The sequence below is a fragment of the Pleurodeles waltl genome, chromosome 2_1 (assembly GCF_031143425.1).
Source record: "Pleurodeles waltl isolate 20211129_DDA chromosome 2_1, aPleWal1.hap1.20221129, whole genome shotgun sequence".
Taxonomy (NCBI): domain Eukaryota; kingdom Metazoa; phylum Chordata; class Amphibia; order Caudata; family Salamandridae; genus Pleurodeles; species Pleurodeles waltl.
This window is the reverse complement of record NC_090438.1, coordinates 779,394,822-779,410,727: the sequence shown is the minus strand read 5'-3', so window position 1 is coordinate 779,410,727 and position 15,906 is coordinate 779,394,822.

Here is a 15,906-nt window from a genome sequence, read left to right as displayed (position 1 = left end):
GGGCCCTAAGGGTTAGTGTTTCTAACAGTTGTTCCTCGACTCTGGGTACCCCAACCTCTCATGGCTACTGACTCCTGTGAGGAATCCCAGGACAAGGGCAGAGAAACATTACAATGAAGCACATAGGCAAACAAGAAGAATAATAGAAAGGACATTCGGCCTCCTGAAGGCCAGGTTTTGTTGCCTCCATCTAACAGGTGCATCCCTGTACTACTCACCCAAGAAGGTGTGCCATATCATCATGGCATGCTGTATGTTGCACAACCTTGCCTTACGTCGCCAGGTGCCTTTTTTGCAGGAGGATGAGGCTGGAGATGGGTGTGTGGCAGCAGTGGACCCTGTGGACAGTGAAGATGAGGAGACAGAGGATGAGGATGAGGACAACAGAAGTGCTATAATATGACAATACTGCCAATGACGCACAGGTAAAATACTGTAATTTCACTTTACATTGACAGTTTTGTGTTTGACATTGTCACTGGCAGGTTGATTTTCCCACTTCTATGGCCACTTACTGTACTCTTTGGCATCTCTATTTTCAGATATTTGTGCCTCACTATCGCTCCTCGTGTGTTGACTGCAGGCAACTACAGGCCATTCCTATGTATACATTACTGTACAGTTGTATTGCAGTGTTTAAAGCTTGTTAGATGAATACATAGTTCAATCATTTGACAGACTCCATACATGTATTTATTCAAATGGTGTTTACTTAACTGCTAATAAGTAGAGGGGGATGTGCAGTGGGCTGGGGTGATGGTGGAGGAATGTCCAAGTAAGAGTCCAGTCTATTTGTTTCACAGGTGCATTGTCCATTGGGGCATAGGAAGTGGAGCAATGGCAGTTCAAGGTGGACAGGGTGACAGAGTAGGACACAAGGGTGACAATCAGGAGAGTCTTATTTCCTTGCGGGGCTCTTGGCAGTAGTTTCTGGCTTCTGCCTGGATCGCAGGGACCGTTTGTGGGATGGTTCTCCTTCTGCAGGGGGTGGGGTGCTGGTGGCCTGTTGTTCTGTGGTGGGGCCTCCTGTCCACTAGTGGCAGCGGAGGTGGAAGGCTGTTCATCAGTTTGGCTAGTGTCAGGAGCCCGGTGATGTGCCACTGCCTCCCTCATGGTGTTGGCCATGTCAGCCAGCACCCCTGCAATGGTGACCAGGGTGGTGTTGGTGTCCTTCAAGTCCTCCCTGATCCCCAGGTACTGTCCCTCCTGCAGCTGCTGGGTCTCTTGCAACTTGCCCAGTATCTGGCTTATCATCTCCTGGGAATGGTGGTATGCTCCCAGGATGTTGGTGAGTGACTCCTGGAGAGTCGGTTCCCTGGGCCTGTCCTCCCCCTGTCGCACAGCAGTCCTCCCAGCTTCCCTGTTGTCCTGTGCGTCTGTCCCTTGAACTGTGTGCCCACTGCCACTGACCTTAGGTCCCTGATCATCCTGTGTTTGTGGTGTGCCCTGGGGGCCCTGTAGTGGTGGACACTGCTGATTGACATGTCCTGGGGACAGAGGTATGGGCCCGCTGGGTGGGTACTGTGCTGGTGTTTCCTGAGGGGGGAGGCTCTGTGGTGCTATGGGACTGTGCCTGGGTTACCAACTGTCCGGAGATCCCTGATGGGCCAGGTTGGTCATCCAGGCGTCCAGAGCTGCTGTCATCACTGTGGGCATCTTTTGGGGGGCCTGGATGTTGCTGGCACCTCCTCTCCGGTGACGTTGGGTGGGGGACATGTGGGGATGTAAATGCAGTGTTATTGTTTCTATGTGTGTCATCTTGTGCATGGGTGTTGCCCTCTATGGTTGTTAGTGCCCTGACAGCTTTGTCTTGTGTGAGAAGTTATTTTGTGGGTTAGGTGATTCTCTCTATTGTGCATGTTTTATTGATGAGTGTCCATGCAGGTCTGTGATGGGGGTCCGTGCATTGGTGTTACATGCAGGGCTTGGTATTGGGAGGGGTGGGTTGTGATGGTGGGATGTGTGTGAGGTGGTGGAGTGATGGGAGTGAGGGTAAGCGTGGGGGTTTGTGATGACATGCAGGTAGGGGGGTGATAGTAAAAGAGAGTTGACTTACCAGACTCCAGTCCTCCTCCTACTCCTGCCAGGCCCTCAGGATGCATGATTGCCAAGACTTGCTCCTCCCATGTTGTTAGTTGTGGGGGAGGAGGTAAGGGTCCACCGCCAGTCCTCTGTACAGCTATTTGGTGTCTTGCTGCTGTGGAACGCACCTTCTCCTGTAGGTCGTTCCACCTCTTCCTGATGTCGTCCCTTGTTTTGGGGTGCTGTCCCACGGCGTTGACCCTGTCCACGATTCTCCGCCATAGCTCCATCTTCCTTGCAATGGATGTCTGCTGCACCTGTGATACGAATAGCTGTGGCTCTACCCGGATGATTTCCTCCACCATGACCCTTAGCTCCTCCTCTGAAAACCTGGGTTGTCGTTGTGGTGCCATGGGTGTAGTGTGAGTGGTGTGGGTGGGGCGATGTGTTGGGGTGTGTGATGTAAGGTGCGTGGCTGGTGTATAGGTGATGGTGATGTATGGCTGTGGTCTTGTCTATGGTCTTGCTATCTCTCTTGTGGCAATTGTTTCTAATGGTAAAGGGCTGTGGGTAATGTGGGTGTGTGTTTTATAGTGGTGTGGATGTGTGGGTGTGGTGTGTGTATGTGTGTCAGGTGTGTGTTATTCAAATTGTCCAATGTAGTATTGTTTTGTTAGGTTGTGTGTATTGTGAGCGCAGCAGTATGTACCGCCAATGGTTTAGCGCCATTGAATGTCTGCCGCAGTGATTCGTGGGTCATAATGCTGTGGGCCTAGTTCTGTTGGCGTAACGGTGTGGGTTTTGCTACCGGCAGTTTATCACTGGCCTTTGGGTTGGTGGACTTGTGTGTGTGTGGCTGTATAGTTACGGATTGCTATGTGTGGGTCATTACATGGGTGGCGGTAATCCACTGTGGCGGCGTTATGTTGGCTTTACGTGGTACTTACCGCCAATGTCATAATGAGGGCCTTAATGTTTATTGCTTCTTTTGTGAACAGGCGATGTTCTGACCAATGATGACTTGAGAAATTACTTTATGAATTTACCTTATTCCAGCTACACTTACCAGAAGCAGGTTTAGTTTGAGAGTAGTTCAAGAGCAGCTCCTGAGCAGTCCCAGATGCCCTTTCTTCTTAGCTTTAGTCTCATCAAGTAGCTATTATTGATTGTTAATGCTATTAATGGTGCCTCCTTAGTTTGCTGCCCCTACTAATTTGGTTCAGTTACCTTAGAGCCCCATCGTGGCTGAGCCAATCCCCTTCACTTTCCCCTACCAATGCTGACCAGACGGATGTCCAGCTGATGAAGAAGTCTCTGCTTGCTGAGCCATTCAGGAGAGGTATAACAAAATGAATTTGTATGTGTCATGGATTTTTTGCCTTTTCTCCTAGGGACCAACTTCTGTTTTTATAGAGCCATAGCTAGATATTTTCTAAATGATCTTTTGCCTATTTTTTCTTTTTGCATGAAGGCCAATCATGCCATTCGAATTAGAGGGTTAGTAAGCATGTCCATGTTCAACAAATGTTGTTAACAAAGGATTGATTTTATTTACCTGTGAATGTCTAAATAGATGCCATTTCAATTGTTCAGTTGTTATTGATACTAATTTGTATGGTAACACTTGAATGTCTACTGTTAAATGCTTTGGTTAGATTGACGTTTTTCCCACGTTTTGGTCAACCTGTGTTGTTCATCTATGTTTATCAGTTGTTTTTGAGATTGCTTTTCCTGACTTTAGCATTGTTAATCTCGGGAAATAAACTTTCTAACTTTTACTAAAAGGTGTGGTTATTCATGTTCACAGGGGCTATGATGTGTCAAAGTTTACTGACTCAAAGTTTTGATAATGATTTGTTGTTCTAAGTAGTGCTGTTGTTAGTTGGGTCATGAACACATTTTGTGTCCATGTTGGAACTCTTTTAAGAGTCAAAAGGTTCATCAAACCTCTGACACGTCCCTTTATAAACAAATTACAAAAGACCAAATAAGGCCAGATGTGCTCACAGTTTTGGTAGCAGAGTAGGATGGTTATGTCTCTTTAAAAAGCTACCATGGCTTTCCCGAAACCTTGGGTTTAGTCAATCCTTGTTTGAAGATGTTCTCAGTGTTCCTAGTGTGATTTGGGAATTAAATAGGTTTTGCACGTGCACTGCTTAAGTGAATTGCAGGTGAATTGTGAGGTTTGTGAGTAAATAGGGAGTTTGCATATTCCAATGAAGTTGTTTAGAGAGTTTGCGTACTCCAAAGAGTGTGTGTAGGGGAGTCGTCGAACGTCACATGTGTGTGGAGCTTTGTGCTAAAACATTGTCCACATAGTTGTTGGTATACAGACCCTGCGTGGTCTAAGACTCCAGAAAATAGAGTATTGGTATTGAATATTGAGTATTGAGTTGATGTTGTAATTTGTCTGTTGAATAGGTCAATCGGACATGGTTGACAAATTCATAGAGTGTGTGTTAAAAGGGAGTGCCAGTTTTTGAGGGAGAGTTGGTGATTCCTATGTGCACCAGGAGGATCTGATGATCAGTCAAGGATAAAATTTGCTGGTTGAATTTTGCTTGCGAGTCAGGGAAACTGAGATCGAAGGAGTATCTGTTAGAGCTAAAAGCCACAGTTGAAGATTCAGTAAGGTTGCCGAAGCGATTGTGTTTCCTACCTGTAGTAAACCGACAAGTTGGTGTATTGATTTGTATTTAGTGCTCGCGATATTTGCATGTAGTTTGGCATGGATCTGATTTGAGGAAGATAAGCCGGAGGGCTTTGTCAGCCGCTGTACATGTGATTATGATGTACCTAGAGCCGAGGTGGGATAGGTTGGTTGGTGAGAAAAGCTGCGTACCGATTGGTGGACAACCGTCAAGCGTTTATGGTGGAGTAAGGCAAGCAAAAAGAATTTTGGGGTTGAAATTTACTTCCTGATTTGATAGAAGCATAGCGTAAATATGAAAATGACATTTTCCAAAGCATTAAAAAGTGCCCCGTGGGCAGATGCGTTCATTCTAGTTAGAGTAGGAGACGTTACACCACCAGAAGGTACACCTGCGTATATTGTATTTGAAGAACAAAGTGCTGCGCCATGTCTTTAGTTAAAACAGTTGTGCAAAGATACAGAAAAGAGAAAGAAACTTAGCATTTCCTGCCCAAGGAACCTTTAATTTGAGAATCTTGGAGAGCTTGAGGAGAGTACTGTATGATTCAAAACCTCCTCCAAGACCTACACAATTTGAAGCATTAGGTATTTGGGAATTAGTGGCCAGACAGCAACAGCAACAGATATTTGAGAGGAGAATGAGAAAAGCTGAGAAAACGTTAACTGAAGCAAGATGAGATAGTGAGCAGAAAGTTTGGAGAACTGAGACTTTATAGGGGATTAAGATGTTTCCTGCAATTACACAAGAGAGCAAGAACAGTGTCAAACCAAATGCCAAGAAAGAGTGTTCATGAGGAAAAGGAGCGGAAATCAACAGAGTCTAGAAAGTCTTTGACTTATGATGAAGACTCAGATGATGACGAGTTTATTTTTTAATTATTGAGAAATCATCCCCCACCATATGCAGCACATGAAACTGGTCCAAGTAGTAGCACTGATCCTACAGCTGCAGAACCCACTGAAGCTATACAAAGACAAGTACAGGTTAGCCATACTATTCCTACAACATCCACAATTCAAACACCTATGCCGCAGGTTGATATACCTTGGATTTATCCAGACATCCCTATTGCAAATTCTACACCAAGTATAATAGTGCCAACAAGACAGGTTTCCCAAATGAGACAGGTTTATCAGAAGGTGACATTGTTTCAAATAGAATCTACACCTAATTTGATATCCCCAATGCAAACTCAGACAACCCCAAGATACACCCCCAAGTGTCACCGACAAGTACGTCTGCATTGCGAAGTCAGAATTCAGGAGTAATGTACCCTAGAGATCAAAACACCCAACCGAGTTCAGACACTGTATCAGTACCTTTACTATTGGTCCAATTATACCATTGTTTGCGCAGGGAAATAAGAGCGTAGAACAGAAAAATGTAAATTCAGGCGTAGAACTGGAGAGATTCAATGTAAATATAGGGATCATGACTCCAATTAAGCAAATGTTTGACATGACAGGTCCATTAATTGACTTGCGTTATTCTAGGACTCCACCAAAAAACCAGGAGAGACCAGACATAGGTCCTAACCCAGTTTTGGTGACCCCAGAGACTCAATGCCTAATATTACAACAACTGTCCAATGTAAGTAATAGTAATAATAATATCTCACTGCAAGGTTTGACAGCCCAGCAATTAACCGAATGCCTGGAAAAGCTGAATAACACACCAGGAGATTCCAACGGAGGAAGTTCATTAAATTTGACCAGGCTTAAATTAGAAGTAGAAGAATTAATTGAAGGAACAATCGAATTGAACAGAATTGACGCATGCAGTGAAGATGAATTGTACTTCTTTTGCAAAATAATTACCAACAAAGCAGGAGTGGTGCACCAGAAATTAGCAGACCTAGCAGCTAAATACGACATAGAGATCGAGAAAACAGAACATTTGAGAAGAAGTTACAGGTTAGAATTTGACTCAATGGATATTGAGAATATGAGAATACCAGGAATGAAAATTCACATTAGGGAATTAATCTAGAGCATCCAGACATGGGGAGCATTAGATAAATGGGAAGGCAGATGGGCAAAGAAACGATACAAAAGAAAAAGGAGTCTGCAAATTTAGGTGCTAGTGTACAACAAACTGACAATCCGGTAAAAATATTACCAATGAGAGAAATTCCAGGAGGAAATTTTGTACAATTCCCTTGGAGCAGAAGTGACATTCTGTCATTTACAAATGATTACCTGAAATTGAGAGAGAAGCCAGTGGAATGGTACCAGTAAACAGATAGGTTTGTGGAACTTGCCAAGTACCTGTGGGAAAGATTTGAATATACTGTTAGAAATAGGGGTTCCAGCTGATTTATGGGTTGAATGCAAAAGAATTGTAGATTGGCCAACGAGAGAGCCTCCACGAGAGCCGTCTACAGGTACACCATCTCCAGATGTAATGAAATACTATTACAAGGTGATTTCATTCTTGAAAACAAGGATTTCTCCCACGAATATTGATTGGCAGAGAATAGACTGGACAGCTCAAGAAGGAAAGGAGTCCATACAGCCATACTATGAGAGATTGTTGCAAGCATTTAAACATTACAATGGTACAGAAACAATTGAGCTGAAGGACATGATTCATTTTGTGTTAAATTTATTGAAGGATTGAGACCTGAAATTAGCCAGATGATTAAGAGTCATTTGATATGTTGGCAAGCAAAGCCGATTGATGAAGTATTGCAGTATGCTAAATACTGTAGTAATAAGATTGAATTGAAGCAGAGAAAGCTGAAAGAGAAGGTGATGCAGATTAAAGCAGCACAGTCAGGAATGCAGGGAAGTTTTCCACAGCAGCAGCCGGGAAACACGCAGTTTCAAAATCAGGTCGAAAGGTAGAGGTTGTGTTGGAAATGGGAATGTGAAGCATGCTTTTGATTTGAACACTGTGGTTACTCAGAATGATGTACAGGCAGTGAAAGGGGTGTTACGTTGTCACGGTTGCGGTGGCTTCGGGCATTGGAAGCGTCAGTGTCCAATGTTAGAACAGGAAGATGATGTCACACAGACGAATGAAACCAATCCTTTTCCAAACGTGAGAGGAATGAGAAGAATGAGAGGTCAACATTTTAATTTCCAAAATAATGTGAATCAAGTGCAAGGTCCTAAGCCCATGCAACAGAAGCAAATGCCACATTTGCAGATGCCGCAATCACAGCAAATGCAACCCCAAGTTCAAATTGTACCTAGGTTACAAATTCAGATATCTCATGCTCCAATGGAAAAGCAGCAGATGATGCTTTCTCAGCAAGGTACAGGTTTAATACCAGTAATAACACAATACATCAATACCCATTACACAGTGAAGATGAATCAAATGATGAGTTGGTGAGTGAGAGCTCAGATGAAGAAGACCGCGTATTGGCAGTATCATTAGAAGTAGACCAAGAGGGTCCTTATGTGAAGGGAAAGTCAATGGGTTACAAAGTCTCATTCTTAAACGCTACAGGAGCTACACGTTCCACTGTAATAATTGCAGAAGTCCCCAACCTACCACTTTCAGGGAAAACAGTACAAATTGTAGGAGATGCAAACCAGTATTTGACAAACCCGATTACAGAACCAGTTCCAGTTAAAATTGGAAATTTCACAGTCTTGCACAAATTTGTAGTTTGTGACTTTAGTCCAGTTTCCTTACTGGGAAGGGACTTGCTACGCAAAACAACATGTTTAATTACCTTTTCAAAAGATGGGATTGCCATACAGGCAAATAATGATGATGAATTGACCAGTCTGAGAAAACTGACTGTAATTCAGTAAATGAAGAGTACCCATTGATCAGTTTCTTTCCTGCCTTTACAATACAAGATCTTCCTTCTGACTTACAGGGAACAGTTAAGATGAAAATATGGGATTTTTCAGGGAAAGACATTGGTCTAATAAGAGGAAGAGGAGATGAGCCAGTTAAAGTCCCAGTCAAGGTTAATGCACTTTTTCCCCAGATTCCCTAATACCATATGACACAAGACACAATTGAAGGGATTGCACATATAAATGCAGAATTTGTAAGAGAAGGTGTTCTAAAAGAAGTGATGAGCAGCCCATTTAATTCTCCTATCATGGATTGAGAAAAACCTGTGTGCAATTTCAAATTGTTCAGGATTTGAGGAACATTAATGATATTGTGATTAAATGGTGTTCAGTGGTGCCAAATCAGGCAGTGATATTATTTCAGACCCCATGTTGTGCTGAATGGTTCACCATAGTGACCTATCACACAAATTCTTTTCTGTACCTCTTCATGAGGATAGCCAGTTTATTTTCTGCTTTAAATTCCTTGATCTCATATATTGTTGGTGCAGAATTCCTCAAGGTTTTTCAGAGCCCAGTTGATTTTTAATCAGATACTGAAGAAGAACCTGGAGACATAAGAAATGCCTCTACAATCGAAATTGGCTCAGTACATTGATGATTTGTTGGTTGCTTCAAAGACAAAGGAAGCATGCAGGCAAGATACTAATGCCTTCCTAACCTATTTGGGAAAGAATGGACAGAAAGGCCCTCATTACAACTCTGGAGGTTGGTGATAAAGCTGCGATAATACCACCAACAGGCCAGCGGTAATAAATATGAAATTATGACCCCGGCGGAAACTGCTCAGACAGACGGAAGACAATGTTCCGCCCACTGTATTATGAGGCACCAATCCGTCACCTTTTCTGGGGCGGTACCAACATCATCAAAAGCCTGGCGGAAACACTGCACAGAAGGGAAATTACTCACCTCTGGAGACTCAAGGAAGAACCACACCACCATGGAGCCCGAGTTGCATGTGTTCCCCATGATCTTCTACCTTCTGCTCCACTATGAATACCAACGCTGGCAAAGACGACCACATGAGTATTTGTCGTCTAGCACACAGGGGAGGCGGGAGGAAAAAGAGAGTGACACACACACATGCAGCACCGCACACCCCCAACACCATACACACAAGCAGATGCACAAACATTACATATTCACCGCATACCCCTCAGGAATAATGCAAGGACAAAATTAATTGATTAAAGTGAGTGTAATAAGATAAATATAGTAGCAATACGTGCATCCAAACCAACAAGTATATACATATTTACAAATGTAGGGACACTGCCCAGTCCTCAATGTCTGTGGGCCACAGGGCCACATCACGTAGTCCGAGGCCCCACCTCACTCCTGCAACAACACTGCAGGGGTATCAGGTCAAAAAGAGCCAGGTACGGCTATGGGGGGGCACCTCAGCCGGAAGATGGTATAACGCCACTTGACCTGGAGGGGGCAACATGCCCATGACTCTGTCCTGGGGAGTGCAAGGCCACAGTCTCTCAAGGGGGTGACTTGCCCACTGGCTCCAGAGGGGGCAACATGCCCTGTGCTTGGTCCTGGGGAGTGCAAGGCCACAGTCTCTCAAGTGGGTGACTTGCCCACTGGCTCTGGAGGGGGCAACATGCCCTGTGCTTGGTCCTGGGATGTGCAAGGACACAGTCTCTCAAGTAGGTGACTTGCCCACTGGTTCTGGAGGGGGCAAAGTGCCCAGTGAGCTTCATCCTGTGGAGGATGGGGTGAGTGGATGGCTTCTCCACTGGTTCTGGGGGGGTCATTGTGCCCAGTGAGCTTCATCCTGGTGAGGATGGGGTGAGTTGATGGCTTCTCCACTGGTTCTGGAGGGGGCATTGTGCCTAGTGAGCTTCATCCTGGGGAGGATGGAGTGAGTGGATGGCTTCTTCCACTGGTTCTGGAGGGGGCATTGTGCCCAGTGATGCAGATCTTGGGGAGTGCAAGCTCACAGTCTCTCAGCTGGGTGTCAGACCCACAGGATTTGCTGGGGCCAGGCCGCACAACAGCCAATGGAGGCAGGACTACACTCTGTCCACCGGTGGTGGTAGTGGTGGTGCTGCAGTTGGAGCTGGCAGTGGTGGGTGGAGGCTCCAGCCCTTCTCCTGCAGCCTCGGACGGCTGCCCACTGGGGCTGCTGCTGCTGGCAGTGGTGCTGGTGGCGGTGCAGGTGGCAGTGCGGGCAGTGGTGGGGGGAGGCTCCAGCTCTTCCCCTGCAGCATTGGACAGCTGGCCACTGGGGCTGCTGCTGCTGGCAGTGGTGCTGGTGACGGTGCAGATGGCGGTGCTGGCAGTGGTGGGGGGAGGCTCCAGCCCTTCCCCTGCAGCCTCGGACGGCTGCACCACCATGGTTGGTGATGGGGGCTCTGACTGAGTCCCTGCACCAGGCCCCTTGTCCTTCCTGCCTGCTGTTGCAGGCCCCTTGCCCCACCTTCCTGCTGCTGAGGCTGCCTCCTTGTCCTTCCTTCCTGAAGCTGGGGCTGCCTCCTTGCCATTCTGTCCTGCAGCTGGGGCTGTCTCCTTGCCCTTCCGTTCTGCAGCTGGGGCTGACTCCTTGACCTTCCTCAACGCACTTGGGGCTGGCACCCTGTCTGTCTGCCTGGCTGGTGGACGGGATCCTTTCCCACCTGGAGTAGTTAGGGACACTACTGTGCCCGTGGACTGGGTGGCTGAGGTGCTTGCCTGGGTTTTCACCGCCCTGGCCTGACGTGAGGGAAGAGGTCAATGTTGGCGAGGAAAAGCTTCTTAGGGGCATTGGGGCAGGAATAGGGAGATGGTTTGGAGGTGGAGGAAGAGGGAGTGGTGGTAGGAGGTGTCTGTCTGCTGTGTCTGGGTGCAGGTGCATGGGCTGGATGCTGTTGTGAGGTGGATGGCTGTTGGGTGTCTGAGTGCTTGCGCTTGTGTACTTTGGAAGGAGGGGCCACAGACACAGTGGGAGAGGACACAGGGGACGTGTGCATGGAAGTGGGGGTGGTGACTGCCAGTGAGGGGCGTATGCTTAGGTGTGCTGGGGATGGGGGTAGTGGATAAGGATGTAGTGCATGCAGGTGTGAGTGGAGACGAAACTTGGAGGGAGGTGGACGACAAGGAGGAGGGGGCCACAGTGGAGGCAATGGATGTTGGTATGTCTGCTTCTAGATGGTGTTTGTGTGAGTGCCTGTAGGATGAAGTGTGGTGCTTGTGTTTGCCATGTCCACTCTTGTGTGTTGACCTCAGTGCATGCTGGTCTACTTGTGTGCTTGGGATAGGTTGGGTTTGAGGGGAATGGGATTGGGTAGAGGAAGTTGGGGGGGAGGATGGAAACAGGAACAATGGCTGCCATCGGTGAGGAGGCCAGAGCCTGGATTGATCTATGTTGCACCGCCATGCCAGTGTGAATGCCCTCCAGGAATGCATTTGTCTGTTGCTTTTGGGCTGCCAGCCCCTGGATGGCATTCACAATGGTTGACTGCCCAACAGAGATGGAGCGCAGGAGGTCAATAGCCTCCTCACTGAGGGCAGCAGGGCTAACTGGGGCAGGACCTGAGGTGCCTGGGGCGAAGGAGATGCCCACCTTCCTGGGTGAGCGGGCATGGGAAACTCGCTGAGGGGCTGCTGGAAGGGCGGCGCTGGTACGGGGGTGGCGGCTGTACCTGCAGCTGGGGTGGGCACAGAAGTGTCCGCCACCACCAGGGAGCTCCCATCAGAGGAGGTATCCGTGTCCGAACTGTCCCCTCCTGTCTCTGCCGTGATGCTCCCCTCGCCCTCCGTCCCACTGGTGCCCTCACCGTCGGTGGATTCAGCCTCCTGGGTCCTGTGAGATGCAGCTCCCTCCGTCGCCAGTGCCTCTGCTCCTCCGCCAGATGATGCTAATGCACATAAGGACAGGGTGACAAAACCAAAAGGGGGTGGAGACACAAAGGATACTCTTGGTCAATGGCGCCAACAACACCACCGTTGGCGTACACCACACACTCACACACAGGGAACAGCCCTATGCATTAGGCAATGGACTACCAGTCACAATGCCAGTGACCAGGCCATGGATAGGGTCACCTAACGCCAATTGGAGCATACCTGAGACCCACAAACCCCTGCCCAGTAGTGGATGCCTACTAGCTTGGTTGGAGTACTTTCACATCAGAACCATGCCCAACATGGGACCAACCCTGCAATACCAGGCCTGGCCTAGGGGCACCCACAGTGCCCACACCCCTCACCCGGATCCAACCCCACCAGGCGCAAGTTGTATATTGGGGCACTGTACTCACCCCCTTGTGGCTGCTGTGATGCCCCTAAGCGCCCATCTAGCTCTGGATAGGCCACTGCCAGTATCCGGGCCATCAGGGGATCAGGGTTTGACGGGCAGCCCTTCCTCGTTGGAAGGGCATCCCCAGCTGGGCCTCCGCGGTCTTCCATGCCTAGCGTTTCAGGTCCTCCCACTGTTTCCGACTGTGGGTGATACGTCTGAAATAGACCCCCAGGGTCCGCACGTCCTTGGCGATGGCACACCATATACCCTTCTTTTGATGGGCGCTGACCTGCAGGGAAATGAACAAAGGAAAAAGTATTAGTCCAAACCGTCCTGCCTGTTACACTCATGGCCCACCGTGCCCCTTCCCATCCCCATTAGTACAGATTTGGCCCACCATACATGCTGCACCCTGCCCAGGGGCCATCCACCACCCACCCCCTACATGAGGCCTTCAAACACAGCACTCCATGCATTCACGCACCATGCATCGTACTCACGGTGTACTCACCTGTTGGTCTGGAGGCCATACAGCATTCGGTACTGGGGTAGGACCCCATCCACCAGTCTCTCCAACTCTGCTGAGGTGAAGGCGGGAACCCTTTCCCCAGTCACACGAGCCATGGTCAGTTCCAGGCACCGGTCACAGCAGCACAGGCAGTGTAGGTCCTCTCCTGTTGAAGGTCAGGTAGCAAGTGAGTGAATAGCCACTCTAACACATAGGGCCCAATGTTAACCAATGAGGAGTTGCACGGCGATTTTCGACCGCCTCCCCAATGGAGCTAAACGTCAGCGGAATTACCTCAGTTGCCACTTGTCCCTCCATACAGGACAGGCGGACGCCATTTCAGGGAGGAAGCAGGCCATGGATCCTGACTGTGTAACAGTACACAAATGCACCATTTGGACATCTCCAACAAAATACTGTTACAATCACAACATGCATGTGTTTGGAATTAAGAGATAATGACCAGCTGCTCACTAGTTTACCCCATAGTTTGCAACCGCTGCGGATGAATAGAAGGAGACATCCCCCCGTGTACACACCCCTGGTGGACTTGTTCATCAGAGGAGGTATCCGTGTCCGAACTGTCCCCTCCTGTCTCTGCCGTGATGCTCCCCTCGCCCTCCGTCCCACTGGTGCCCTCACCGTCGGTGGATTCAGCCTCTTGGGTCCTGTGAGATGCAGCTCCCTCCGTCGCAAGTGCCTCTGCTCCTCCGCCAGATGATGCTAATGCACATAAGGACAGGGTGACAAAACCAAAAGGGGGTGGAGACACAAAGGATACTCTTGGTCAATGGCGCCAACAACACCACCGTTGGCGTACACCACACACTCACACACAGGGAACAGCCCTATGCATTAGGCAATGGACTACCAGTCACAAGGCCAGTGACCAGGCCATGGATAGGGTCACCTAACGCCAATTGGAGCATACCTGAGACCCACAAACCCCTGCCCAGTAGTGGATGCCTACTAGCTTGGTTGGAGTACTTTCACATCAGAACCGTGCCCAACATGGGACCAACCCTGCAATACCAGGCCTGGCCTAGGGGCACCCACAGTGCCCACACCCCTCACCCGGATCCAACCCCACCAGGCGCAAGTTGTATATTGGGGCACTGTACTCACCCCCTTGTGGCTGCTGTGATGCCCCTAAGCGCCCATCTAGCTCTGGATAGGCCACTGCCAGTATCCGGGCCATCAAGGGATCAGGGTTCGACGGGCAGCCCTTCCTCGTTGGAAGGGCATCCCCAGCTGGGCCTCCGCGGTCTTCCATGCCTAGCGTTTCAGGTCCTCCCACTGTTTCCGACTGTGGGAGATACGTCTGAAATAGACCCCCAGGGTCCGCACGTCCTTGGCGATGGCACACCATATACCCTTCTTTTGATGGGCGCTGACCTGCAGGGAAATGAACAAAGGAAAAAGCCATTTCAGGGAGGAAGCAGGCCATGGATCCTGACTGTGTAACAGTACACAAATGCACCATTTGGACATCTCCAACAAAATACTGTTACAATCACAACATGCATGTGTTTGGAATTAAGAGATAATGACCAGCTGCTCACTACTTTACCCCATAGTTTGCAACCGCTGCGGATGAATAGAAGGAGACATCCCCCGTGTACACACCTCTGGTGGACTTGGCAACAATGGAGGACAGGCACATTATCCTCACCTATGGACTTGACAGGACCACAATCACGGAGCTGTGTGCCCAATTGGAACCTGACCTAATCTCTGCTATCCGTCACCCCTGCCCTGATTAAAAACATGTGCAGCTACTTCGTTTTCCCCCAGGTGGAGGATTTGGCCACAGTGAAAGCTGATTTCTATGCAATGGGACATATCCCCAACATTATTGGGGCTACTGATGGAACACATATTGCATTTGTCCAACCCCCCCGGCCAAATGAACTGGTGTTCAGAAATTGAAATAGATTTCACACCATGAATGTGCCTGGAGGACCAGTACATCTCCCACGTCAATGCAAAGTATCCTGGGTCTGTGCATGATGCCTTCATCCTTAGGAATAGCAGCATCCCAAATGTGATTGCCCATCTCCAGAGGCAATAGGTGAGCCCTGATTCCCACCCAGTATATGTTGGTGTATGGGTATGGTGTGGGCCCTAAGGGTTAGTGCGTAGCTAACAGTTGTCCCTCGATATTTGCAGGTGACTCTGGTTACCACAACCTCTCATGGCTACTGACCCCTGTGAGGAATCCCAGGACCAGGGCAGATGAAAGTTCCAATGAGGCACATGGGGTGGCAAGAAGAATTATAGGGAGGACCTTTGGTGTCCTGAAGGCCTGGTTTTGTTGCCTCCATCTAACAGGTGCTACTCACCCAAGAAGATCTGCCAGATCATCGTGGCACGCTGTATGTTGCACAACCTTGCCTTGCGCCGCCATGTGCCTTTTTTGCAGGAGGCTGGAGATGGCTGTGTGGCAGCAGTGGACGCTGTGGATAGTGAAGATGAGGAGGCAGAGGATGAGGACAATAGAATTGCAATAATATGTCAATACTTCCAATGACACACAGGTAAGACAGTGTAACTTCACATTTAATTGACAATTTTGTGTTTGACATTGTCACTGGCAGGCTGTTACTCACTCACTGTACCCTTTGGCATATCTATTTGCAGATATTTGTGCCCCATTATCGCTCCTGGTGTGTG